This window comes from Lepidochelys kempii, chromosome 2 (assembly GCF_965140265.1).
Source record: "Lepidochelys kempii isolate rLepKem1 chromosome 2, rLepKem1.hap2, whole genome shotgun sequence".
Classification (NCBI taxonomy): Eukaryota; Metazoa; Chordata; order Testudines; family Cheloniidae; genus Lepidochelys; species Lepidochelys kempii.
In genome coordinates, this window is record NC_133257.1 from 131357192 (window position 1) to 131370368 (window position 13177).

The window sequence follows — 13177 nt, forward strand, 5'->3', positions numbered from 1 at the left end:
TATTCAAGAGGACCTTTTTATAATCACTGTTGATTATTGGTGTTTCTTTAATTAATATTTTAAAGTCTCTAGGGGATCAGTTGTTATCCTGTCTGTGCACTCATACAGGGATGTAAGGAGGAATAAGGTGCCTCCTTATTAATCTGCACAGGTCAAATTTGAGGTTCACAATGCTGCGGTGGTGGGTGAAATGTCATTGCTGACCACCTGTACAGGAAGCAAAGTACAGGCCGGGAGAGCTTTGGCTCCACACCCTCCATGCTCTAGCCAACGTGGTTGAACCAATGAAAAGGGGGAAGCAATTTGCACCAGCCAATTATAAGGCACCGATTGCTTTTGTCACAGAGTTCTTAGACAGGGACCAAACTATGATTGTATGTGCTATTCAGATCCTGCCCTGCTCCTGGGGGTAGCAAAAATAATCACTCTCTTACTCATTCTCTTCCAGAACGTACATTGACAAACATTTCATAGACCTAGTTACTAAATGTTGTATTTATATTGATTTAATGTCATCTTTTAAAACGTAGAGATCTCATTTTCATAAATAAAATTAAGCAGCTTATGTGGTACCTGATAGATATTTTAAAATTTATTCATAATGAACATGAACAGTATCACCACCTTTTATAGCTTTGAGGACAAGCAGCTCTTTATTGCCATTCATACCATGTTCAGAGAAGAAGGCAAAATTAGAAAAGATTTGAAAAAAAAATAGATTTGACAATTCTGTTCTTAATTTGCTACATGTATTATACCACATGTATAGGATCCACTGTTGGAAAAGTGAGCAATAGAGCTACTTTTGTGTGTGACGGATGAAATATATTAGAATATCTTCTATCTTAACAGGTTCTTCTGAGCCAGGCTACATTGTGAGTTTGATATGGGCTGCTACTTACCTCCTACTCTAATTACATGTCATGTGAGTTTGTCCTGCATATAGACTTGTAGGTCTCATGTGATGCATTGCTTTTATACTGAATATCGGACCTGTTTCCGTGTCCACATTCTTCTGGAAAACTACAGACTGTTACTAAAAACAGGTGTGTATAATTACTTAGCAGTCTCCTCCTTTTCATATGACGTGTGTAGTTCATATCGCTCACTATGGGTCTCAGTACTGATAGTGACCCAACTGAGATGTGGAGGAGAGAGATAGCATGTTATTAGACCCACCACAAGTACTGCACATCTTCTGCTTTATCACTACCTAACAAGATTTTTCAGTCCAAAACACTGGGGGGAAAAAATGAGCTATCGAATAAATAAAATGATTTCTGCACAGACATTACAGTCTCTGTACATCGTCAAGTGACAAAGGTCAACAATACAAGGAGAGGGAGGTATTACCACATAGCTGCTTCTGTAATTAAAGAGTACAATTGATTTCCACTAATGAGACTCATGAAAGTTTTAAATGTTATGCCTTCATTCAAGAAGGCTAATTTGATCATGCCACTACTTCATTCTGTGTTCAGATTATTGGAAAGAAGAACAAGCTTCAAGTATACACCAAAAACTGTGGCACCGGCATTTCAGGGCATAGCTCCTTCCTAGATTCATCCTTCGCATGTATGCATTTAAGTAGTGCAGATGTAACAAGGAGAGGTCAGCTCACTCTATATCATATTTAAACTGACTTGTCTTCCGTATTCTGCAGAATGGACATCATGGCCCCTTTACACGTCTATGGTGCCCACTTTAAGGCTCTGTTACAATGCTAAAATGGTATACAGGGAACAGCATATAAAGGTGAATAAGACCCCATAGCTTCAACAATTAAAATACACTGTATTAGCCATTCTACATGCAAAACCAGCATTATTTTAACTAATCAGCTTAGGTGAGAGGAAAAACACTGCTATCAATTTCACGTCAAACAAATTCTGTGAGAAAACGAAGAGCTCTCATTCTAGTGGTTTCACTCACATGCACATTTTACATGGGATTTGGGGATGTTTTTACTACTTGAGTGCCACTATCCCACTCCAACAGGGCACTGGTGGTGCCAGTTTCTTTCTGCCTTTTCAATAATGCTTAAGTACTTTATTGTGAGATTGGCACTTCCCCATGTTTCATTACTAAGCCGTCAACGTCTACATGCTTTCTCTACCAGCAGTACCACATGGAAACAGATTTTTCTGTAGATCAGTCAATATAGCAGAAAAATCAGAGACATACTGCAGCATGCATTTCCATTCCACTCAGTTAAAACTCTTTCCTATACAAGCACATTCCCCAGACTGTTTGGATTGTTAGGGGATGCTGTCAGATGTCTGTATGGAACCCAGTAGCAAGGCCTAATTGATCGTCAAAAAAATCCAGGAGGAATGGTGCTAAGGTTAGCTGGCAGCAGAACACACCTGGTTCCCTTTGGAGATAGCAGCAGAGACACTGCTCAGGGAATCTGGAAGTTTGAGGAGAACAGACAGGTCTTCTTTTCTATCACACACGCACACCCATACTGTAGCTGAGGGAATTTATCTTTTATGATCAGTTATTGAATTAAGAAAGCCTCTGTGGAGTCTGAAGAAAAACCTATCTGTGCAGATTCCTTTATGCTTTGAGCCATTGCTCCAGCTGGCCTACCATGAGTAGTCTATAAAATACAATAAAACAAGACTATCTAAGGAGACCAAAATAAAGAAGGAGAAATGTACCTTTCATTTAAATTACGAATCCCAAAGAGAAAGGACTAGCCCCAAATACCTACCTCTAATTTCTAGTGCAATGTTTCTCTGAGTGCAACTTGAAAAATGGTGCTGTTTATTATCTTATCACATTGGGCTGGTATTACTTTTGGCTCATAATAACCATTCCACTTTTGGCATTTAACATACACTGCAGTGGAAAAGATTGTAATCTGTTAAATAAATTGTAGGCTTATCTGACAGCCATATGCAAGAAAAATGTCTTATCTGTAAATAGTGTGATTTTTTTTATCCTTAATCAGTGGGATTTTCCCCCAGCAATGCTATATAACCAGGGGTGAAAGTAAGTCTAGGGACTTACCGGTACGGGGCTGGGCTGGGGCCGGCTCTGGCCCCTGGAAGGGGTGGGGCCGGTGTTAGGATATAGATATTCAGGCCTGTCTGTAAAGGCCTATACTCTAAGAATTTAGGTGTATTCTTATCACTTGGCTAGTGATAGAGGTATAAAAGAAAGAATCAAAATCACTGTCTGCTGGTGTAAGGGCCTTCTCTTACTGTGAGAGTCTGAGGCCCTGTTCTTAGGCTAAGGCCTTTGGCTAAGCAAGCAGAGGCAGCCATAAGCTGGGAAGCAAACAGTCACATCCTCACTTTCCAAACTAGTCACACTGAAATAAGGTGCTATTCGGCTGTTAGGAATACAATCCTGTCCTGATAGTTCCTATCACCTCCAGAGAAAGGGAAGTGCCTAGAAAATGTAAAAGGAAACTTAGTTTGATAGCATCCTGTCTGGCAAGAACTCAATATCTGGGATGTGAAATAGCTGGGATGTGAAATCCTCACTTCTGTATTGTCTTGTCATTATAGTCCCCACTTTGCCGTTGTTTGTCTGTATAATCTCTGTCTGGTTCTGTGATTGTTCCTGTCTGCTGTATAATTAATTTTGCTGGGTGTAAACTAATTAAGGTGGTGGGATATAATTGGTTACATAATCATGTTACAATATGTTAGGATTGGTTAGTTAAATTTCAGGAAAATGATTGGTTAAGGTATAGCTAAGCAGAACTCAAGTTTTACTATATAATCTGTAGTCAATGAAGAAGTGACTGGGTGTGGGTGGGGGTGGGCATGTGGGTGTGTGAGATGGGAACAGGGAATGGGGGTAAGAAAATTGGAATCATGTTTTGCTAAAGGGGGAAATGGGAATGGGAGTAAGGAAGTTGGAATCATGTTTGGCTAAGGGTAGGAATGGGAACAGGGACACAGGTGTAAGGCTCTGTGGTGTCAGAGCTGGGAAGGAGGATACTAAGGAAGGAAACTGGAATCATGCTTGCTGGAAGTTCACCCCAATAAACATCGAATTGTTTGCACCTTTGGACTTCGGGTATTGTTGCTCTCTGTTCATGTGAGAAGGACCAGGGAAGTAAGTGGGTGAAGGAATAAGCCCTCTAACATCTGGCTCTGGCCCCTGGAAGGGGCGGGGCCTTGGGCGGACGGGGTGGGACTGGAGGAGGTCAGAGCCAGCCCCAGCCAACCCTGTACCCACAAGTGCCTCTTTCCCCCTCCCCGGGGTAACAGTGGCAGCCGGGGGGCTCTGGCAGCAGTTTAAAGGGCCCTGAGCCTTTAAATTATCCCCGGAGCCTGCCGGAGCCCTGGGGAAGCAGCGGTGGGGCTCCGGGGATGATTTAAAGGGCCCAGGGCTTGGCTGCCGCTACCGCCCTGGGCCCTTTACATCTCCGCCCCAGCCCCGCCACCGCTACCCCCAAGGCTCTGGCCGTGGGGCTCTGGCAGCAATTTAAAGGGCCGGGGGCTCCAGCCACTGCTGGGAGCTGCAGGCCCTTTAAATTGCACCTAGTGAAGCTGACCCGCCCCAGTATGGCGCACCGGCTTTTGCCTGTACACTGTACTGGGGCATACCACCTTACTTTCACCTCTGTATATAACTAAACTGAGTTAGTTATGAGTTTTGGATAAGAGATTTGGACTCTAAATTGTCCACTTCATACTGAGCCAGCAGTAATTTTTTAAAAAGTTATGATATGATTCTATTGACACCTCTGGAGTCCAGCTATAACTTAGAGTTTTAATGAGAAGTTTAAAAGAACAAGTCATATCCTTTCAAATGGAAGAAAAAGAAAATTTTTGAGATATTGTGACAGTTTCAGGCAGCAGGAGGCTTCACCACTTCTGGCAATTAGTTCTTGTCTGACTCCCCCCTCAACCCTCTGCTGCTGTAACAAGGGCAATTGCCAGCATGTAGCTGTGTTCCCCAAGGTCAAGTACATAAACCCAGCAGGAGGAGAACCAGGTAGTTCTTGATTGGAGTTTTAGGAAGCCAGAGTGATGTACTCCTTAATAAACTTCATTTGGGAACTGAAAACTGGAGGAAGCTCAAGCCTTTTTGTTTGAGTACTTATCAACACAAGCTTTCATCCTATGTAGAAGAGTAGATTTTACAGATTTCTTTTCCTCCCTGGTGCCATCACACATTTCACCAGCCATTCCATCACAAATGGGGTCCAGTCCACTTTATATTGTCTCCCTTGCAGAAGGACATCTTTTTTCTTTTCTTTTTTTCGGAGCTCAATAAAAATTCACCTACAGAACAGCTGGACCTTTTAGTGGATTGGCATAAATTCTGAAAGTACCTATAGGTGTGAATACAGTCAGTGAGCTTCTCAAGGAGCAATAGGCATTTACCGTTCAACTCCAGCTCTGTTTAGTTAGCCAATATCTTGGCTATATATGCCCCTCCACAGCTAGATTGTATCTGCCTGTGACAACAAGTCTAATTATGTCTGTGCCTTGTAAAAGTACACTGTAAACTTGACAACGGTCAGTGGAGACCGCCTTTTACACGGCCATAACAAGGTCGGCCATAACTGTCTCCTAATGAGAAAACTGGAAACTTAATGTTACTTGTTGCTCAAGTTTATAGCAACCCCCCCTCACAGTTAGCCTCTAGACATATATAAAGAGCTTAAAACTATCATAATCAATTAGCCACTGCATAGTGGCATGGCTGGAGCAGCATCCCCTTGTGGATTTTTCAAGTGGGTCTCCCTGGAGGGGAAGAAGTCTTGGCTTGCAGTGGCACTAAGGCAGTCTCCTGCCACCTGGCTAGTTGTCCTTCAGTGTTATTCCTTTCAGGGAAGTGGCAGTTGGCGGAGGGGTTTAGCCCCCAAATGTTCTGAAACAAAAAGCAAACCGAACACACTATTATGCTGTTCACCAGTCTTTCTATGGGACATTCCTCCTTTTTTTCCCCCACTTTGGACTTGGTTCCCAAACAGTCTTAGTGGTGTGTTGCTTGCTCCTTGAAATGTAAATGCTCCTCCCCAGTGGCTGCTTCAGGTAATAGACCTATAGCTCTGCAACTCTGCAGGCAAAGCTCCCTTTAGGCAGAGCTCTGACCGCCTTCCTGGCCTAAACTGAGCTAGGCTCTCTCCTTTTATTCCCTCCTCCAGGCTTGGCATTGGTTGTAGGGCTAGCAGGGTGGGGCTAGCTGGGCTCATAGGATCCCCATAACCCTTTCGCTGCTGGTGTAGGGTCTCTCCGCCCCATCACACACTGCTTTGAAACAAAGAGAAATGAAGTGACTAGAATCTGCACATCTCTGGATAAGTGACCATATTTAAACACAATATGTGTTTAAAAATCATAAGCTATATTAATAAAAATGGGTATCTAAACATTGGGCTCGTAAAGCCAGGCAGCACCATCTATTTTTACAGTGTCTCAACACATCCCATAAGACCCTCTTTTTCTGTTGCTTATAACTTTGCAAAACTTTACCATTCAGACAGCAATTTTCTATGCTGTGTGTCTGCCTCAGCCACAATGGTTCAACTGATTCCAGACAAGGAAGGAAGACAAGACAAGGAAATATTTTTTTCCTCCATATGGAATTCTTGAGACCTTTTCTTTGAAATACTTTAGCACTCCCATGCTTTGTAGTATGGGCTTGAAATTTGGTAAGGAGATGGGTGCTGTGTCAGATATATGCCTTTCACCATTCCTGTAAAACTCCATCCAAAGTTGTCCAAGTCTTTGGAAAATATTGCTATTCACACATGGTTAGTAGGGACTTCTTAGATTTTAGCTGTTTTGCCAAAGATTCTGTTCTCACTGAGCATGCCTGAGCCTTTCACAATTCCTAGTGCTGAGCATACTGTGCACATGCCACCCCTAAAAGGAAGTGAACATGCTCTCTACGGGCTCAGAAGGTCTTTCATTTCAATTTCTGCTCCCAAATGCTCAAGGCTAGGTTCAAGCCAGGCAACAGAAATGGAGGCAGGGAACCTGGTCTCCTGTGCTTTTAGTGAATCCCTGCTATCATGCAGGTAGCTGTCTGATTTGAATGCAAAAGGGACAAAAGCCAGATGGGGGATGGAAAGGAAAATATTGGGATAAGGAACCTAGTGAGACTGGGACTAGAGGTGCAGCATAGATTGGGGGGGAGGGAGGAGGGAGACTGGGACTAGGAACCAAGGTATGTGTTTGGGGGTGTGTGTGAATAGGTGCAACAGTGAGGGGAGGCAGATCTAACAAAGACCTCAGGTGCTGGGGGAGAACTGGCACTGACTGAGCAAAAAACACTGGGACAATGAGCCAGGAAAAGGATGGGGAAAAAGACAGATTGGATGGGAAAGCTCAGGGTGGGGGGCAGGGTAGGGGAGAGAGAAATTGGATAAGGAGCTAGGAGTGGATGGGCCAGAAGACTGGAACAAGGTGTGGGGAAGGTGAAAGAATGGGAGGGTTGGGAGAGGGAAGAGTGACACCGACGCAAAGCCCCATGGGGGCTAACACTGGCTGGACAAAGTCATAGATTAAAGAGTGAGTATAAAACAAAAATATTGAATAGCTGCTCATTAATTGAGCACCATCCATCCTGTGAATGAAACAAAGTAGTATGTGATCATCAAATTGACGGTTTCGTAATTCACACTCACAGGGGGGCAAATTAAGGTTGCACTGACAGCGTTAATTCTTACTGTCCTAACTTTTGAGTGCTTGACTTTGCAACCGTAATAATGTTATTTTAATGTAGTTGTGTGCAGTTATATTTAACTACAGATGAATGGGGTTCAGGCATAAGAATTTCCATTTTGTGAATAATCATCATCACTAAGGAGTACAGGGTTTAATAATGATGCTAATGGAGTCAAAACCAAAATACATGGTGGTGAAGGAAATATACTAAAACTTTCCATTTTTATGTCCTTGAATGCTGATTATTTCAATTTTTTCCTTCAATTCATTTAACTGAAAGCTGTATGTAGGTCATCTGCATTAGGAGTCAACTGTGCAGAAAGCCCAGGTGAAACTCCTGAGATATGTTCCTTCTTGAGATTGACACTTTTACAGTTTTAAAATGATATAGTAACATGAAAATACAGCAATGCCACCTACCTGGTCTGGCTCTGAGCTAGCCACTGCCTCAGTGTCCTCTCACACAACTTGGATCTCTTGACCTAACTTAATTTGATTGCTGCAGAGACTTGCTTAGCTCTCTGCTGAAGTCAATAAAGAAAAAGTCAACCACTTCTGGAGTATCCAAGTTCAAAAAACAAACAAAATAATTTTTCCCCCAGTCTCAAGCGGGTACAACCCCTGTTTCTTGAGGGTCTGTCTTCTCTTCAAATACTCTTCAGTCTCTCCCAACTTTCACCAAACACTGACTCCCAGGGCTTCCCATGTACAGTCTCCCTGTTCTCGCTTTCCAGAGGCTTCTGTCTTTTCTCTCCCACACTCTGCCCAAATAAGGGCTCATTGAGCCACAGGAACTGCCCTTCACATGACTTTGCTCATTTCTCCACCTGAGGAGGTGAGCTAGGTGTGTTACCGATGAGCCTTAACACCCTCTGACAGGCAGCATAAATACAATTTGAACTTTTGCAGGAAAGCCAAAGTGGGCTGTGTGTCATAATATGGAATATGGTTTCCACGCTGCAGTAAGAGTGACCAACAAGGATTTTTGCCTTTCAGGTTTGTCAAGAAATTAGAAGCTCTTTGTCATTTATTTTAAATATATAAAACCTTTATAAAATATATAAAAAACATTTATATCATTAGCAAACCCACTGACTCCAATTTTTCTTTGAAGAGCTAGATGGAAAAAAAGATATTAAACTTTAGTGTCATTGTTTTTTCCTATTCTGTGTATTAATGGCATTAACATACACTAGAACCTTAGAGATATGAATACCTCAGGAATGGAGGTTTGTAACTCTGAAATGTTCATAACTCTTAACATTAGGTTTGTTCTTTCAAAAGTTTTCAACTGAACATTGACTTAATACATCTTTAAAACTTTACTATGCAGAAGAAAAATGCTGCTTTCCCTTTATTTTTTTAGTAGTTTACATTTAACACATATTATGTGCAGGTGGTCAGACTAGATGACCATGATGGTCTCTTCTGACCTTAAAGTCTATGAGTCTAAGAGCCATGAAGCTGTACAATCATCAGCTAAAAAGAATGCAAAACAATTAAAGGTGTGTTTACTAGACAAAGCAGATTTTCTGACTATGTGGTATTACTGTGCAAAGAAGACCATGACACTGCAATTAAAAAAAATAAAAACAAACTCAGATCAGAGTTTCGGTTGCATAAAGGTCTTCCTACATAATATCACACAGAGATGTAGTCCTTACCCTTGACTGAAGGGCAAAACTGTTTTTCTAAGAGATACTTCACCCTGAAGACTTTACATTCTAAGAAACAAGTTTTGCCCTTAAACAATTCCCACTTAAGCTATGGAATTTGTGCATCTCTAAGAACAAAGTTTGTCCCTAAATTGCCTCATGGGCAAAAACATTATTAGACATATTATTAGAGCTAGTGTAACTGTTTGTTGCAAGTAATTTCTTCAAGGAATGTGGCAGCTCTTTGAATACAAAATTCATAAAGTTTAGTTAGGCCTGATGCCAGCTGTCAGAGAGCAAGTAATATTTCTTTACTTCTAATATCCCAGAGCTTTTATTTATAGAAAAATGAGAGCCAAATTCAACAAAATATCATGTGCTAAGTTATTTTTCATTTTTCAAATTTTGTTGTACTGCCATCCTAGGTCTTAGTTTCTCTACTGGTGATCAACCCCACCACAGTATAGTTATTTGATATCTGGTCCTACAGAAATATCTTCTATATTTTTTCTAGTCTTCTGTACAGAAGATTAATATATTACCTATCCCTAGAAATATTTGTTAAAGTTTAACAACCAAACAGTATCTGTCTCCTTAACAAAATGACAAATCCAATACCTAAAAAGGTGATATTCTCTCGCAGAAATTGTTTTTATGGAATTGATGACACCAAATATGCAAGTAAGCAATTATATTTCTAACTCTGGGCCATGTAATGTCCCCAATACTCTTAGAGAGTCCACATGATAGAATCATAGAATATTAGGGTTGAAAGAGTCCTCAGAAGGTCATCTAGTCCAACCCCCTGCTCAAAGCAGGTCCAACACAAACTAAATCATCCCAGCCAGGGCTTCGTCAAGTTCCGCCTTAAAAACCTCTAAGGAAGAAGATTCCACCACCTCTCTAGGTAACCCATTCTAGTGCTTCACCACCCTCCTAGTGAAATAGTTTTTTCCTAATAGCCAGCCTAGACCTCCCCCACTGCTACCTGAGACCATTGTTCCTTGTTCTGTCATCTGCCACGACTGAGAGCAGCCAAGCTCCATCCTCTTTGAAACCCCCCTTCAGGTAGTTGACAGCTGCTATCAAATCTTCCCTTACTCTTCTGCAGACTAAATAAGCCCATTTCCCTCAGCCTCTCCTCTTAAATCATGTGCCCCAGCCCTCTAATCATTTTTGTTGCTCTCCACTGGACTCTCTCCAATTTTTCTACATTCTTTCTGTAGTGGGGGGCCCAAACCAGGATGCAACACTCCATATGTGGCCTCACCAGTGCTGAATAGAGGGGAATAATCACTTCCCTAGATCTGCTGGCAATGCTGCTACTAATGCAGCTCAGTATGCCATTAGCCTTCTTGGCTACAAGAGCCCACTATTGACTTGTATCCAGCTTCTCATCCACTGTAATCCCCATGTCTTTTTCTGCAGAACTGCTGCTTGGCCAGTCGGTCCTCAGCTTGTAATGGTGCATGGAATTCTTCTGTCGTAAGTATAGGACTCTGCACTCGTCCTTGTTGAGTCTCATCACTATTATTGTTTCTGGATTGAGGACATTTTCTGACCTACATCACATTGTTCTTTAATTTAGAAAAACATTAATTACAGGGTGTTTTTAAACTAAATCAATGGCAAGCAAAGGAGGTGCATAAAAAACAAAGCATTTTCCCAGATAAATTACTGCAGATCTCACTACAGACCCATTTATTTGAGATTTGAATTTTAAATCAAGTTTAAATCTTTAATTGTCTGCCATTTGAATCTTGATTTAAGCTAGAATTAATCAATTCAGAAATAATTTAGATGGTATGCCCTGCCAGTCAACACAACTTGGTCTAGAGCCTAGCTTGGCCAGAGCAGGTCCATGGCCAGTTTGCAATAAATCCTTATGCAAGCAAGGAGGGAGAGAATACCAGGAGCTTATGCCCCTACTGTGTTGCAGATACTCAGTGACAGGCAAATTGAGAACTCCTTTTGCACATCAAATCCCCTATTTTAAATATTAAAAGAAACATATGGATGAAGGGAAAGTGAAAAACAAGGCAAGTAAAAAAAATCCTATATATTCATGGCTGGTGCTAGAGAGCAACTCTTGCATTCAAATTCAGGTTTTCTCCTGGAAATGGCCCACCTTGATTATCATACACATTGTAAGGAGAGTGATCACTTTAGATAAGCTATTACCAGCAGGAGAGTGGGGTGGGGGAAGGTATTTTTTCATGCTTTGTGTGTATACAAAGATCTTCTACACTTTCCACAGTATGCATCCGATGAAGTGAGCTGTAGCTCACGAAAGCTTATGCTCAAATAAATTGGTTAATCTCTAAGATGCCACAAGTACTCCTTTTCTTTTTGCGAATACAGACTAACACGGCTGTTACTCTGAAACCTGTCGTTTGAGTAAGTTCTCAGAGTAAGAATTGCCAAATCAAGTCCAAAGTTATTAAAATACACAATTAAGAGTCTGATCCCTACAACTTTACTGATTTTGAACGTTATTCCACAAATCCCACCACTGACTTCTTTGAAATGCACCTGTGGAGCCAGGTGCTGCCCAGTGTGAATAAGAATGGCACAATCAGTCCTTCAGAAGAAAGATTTAAAAAATATAAAGCCCTGAGCTTCAGCTGCCATAAATCAGCTGGTATTCTAACTCCATATCCTAATATATTAGGTCAATGAAAATATTAGATTTCAGAGTAACAGCCGTGTTAGTCTGTATTCGCAAAAAGAAAAGGAGTACTTGTGGCACCTTAGAGACTAACCAATTTGAACATGAGCTTTCGTGAGCTACAGCTCACTTCATCGGATGCATGCCGTGGCATCCGATGAAGTGAGCTGTAGCTCACGAAAGCTCATGCTCAAATAAATTGGTTAGTCTCTAAGGTGCCACAAGTACTCCTTTTCTTTTTGAAAATATTAGAGTTAGAAAACAAAATATTGCAATATATTACTACACTGTTCACTGTTTTGTTTCTATTGTATTAGATTTGAGAAATAGTATGGCACGTGTGAATAAAGGCTATCATAACAAACAGATAATTGGGCAGAGTTTAGGTTCTATAGGAAAACTTAACTTTGACATTTCCCAATTTATATTTCCCAATATTTAAATTGTGCTACCTGAAAGCTATATAAAGGTTTATGGATGAAAGTGTGATTATATATCACACACACACAGAGAATAAGGCAACATTTTCCTTATTGAATTTTGATGCTTCTGGGTAATGCAGATGTTCCTGGAGGAATATGCCAGAATGCTTTAATATGCCAGAATATAATATAATGACATGAAATAGAGTTATTTTTCTTAGCATTCTAGAATATATTTACAACATATAGTAAAAATCTTCTAGCCAGAAATTTCAGAAAACATTTTAAATTCACAGCTAGTCTTCATAGAGAACAAAATGTTCATTACCTAAGGAAAAAGCAAACACCTTACAAGTTTAAAATTTTCATGTCAAATAGCTTGATTCTTAATTCATTGCAGAGCCGGTCTGTGGAAGTTGGGGTGAACACTTGAAAGCTACTATAGGGATACTCAGGAGGGAAAAGAGGAATGTTCCCTTTAATATCATTAAAGTTAAGTGCTATTTGAACGCTTGTTGGAAAGACAAATGGAAAAATAAGTATTGTGCTTAGACAATATGGACTGAATTATAGTGTTGACTTTTAGCGAAAATACTCAGAATCCTGTTATTTGCCAGTATGTACTTTTGCATATCAATGATTTTCACTAAAGTTGTTTATCTGTCTATTTGGGTTCTCCTATTAGCACCTGTTATCATAGAAACTGAATGCCTCACAGTGATAATGGCAAGAACAGTATATGTCGTCTGCATAGTACATTTGCACTTCAAGTTGGGGAGTAATTTCCAG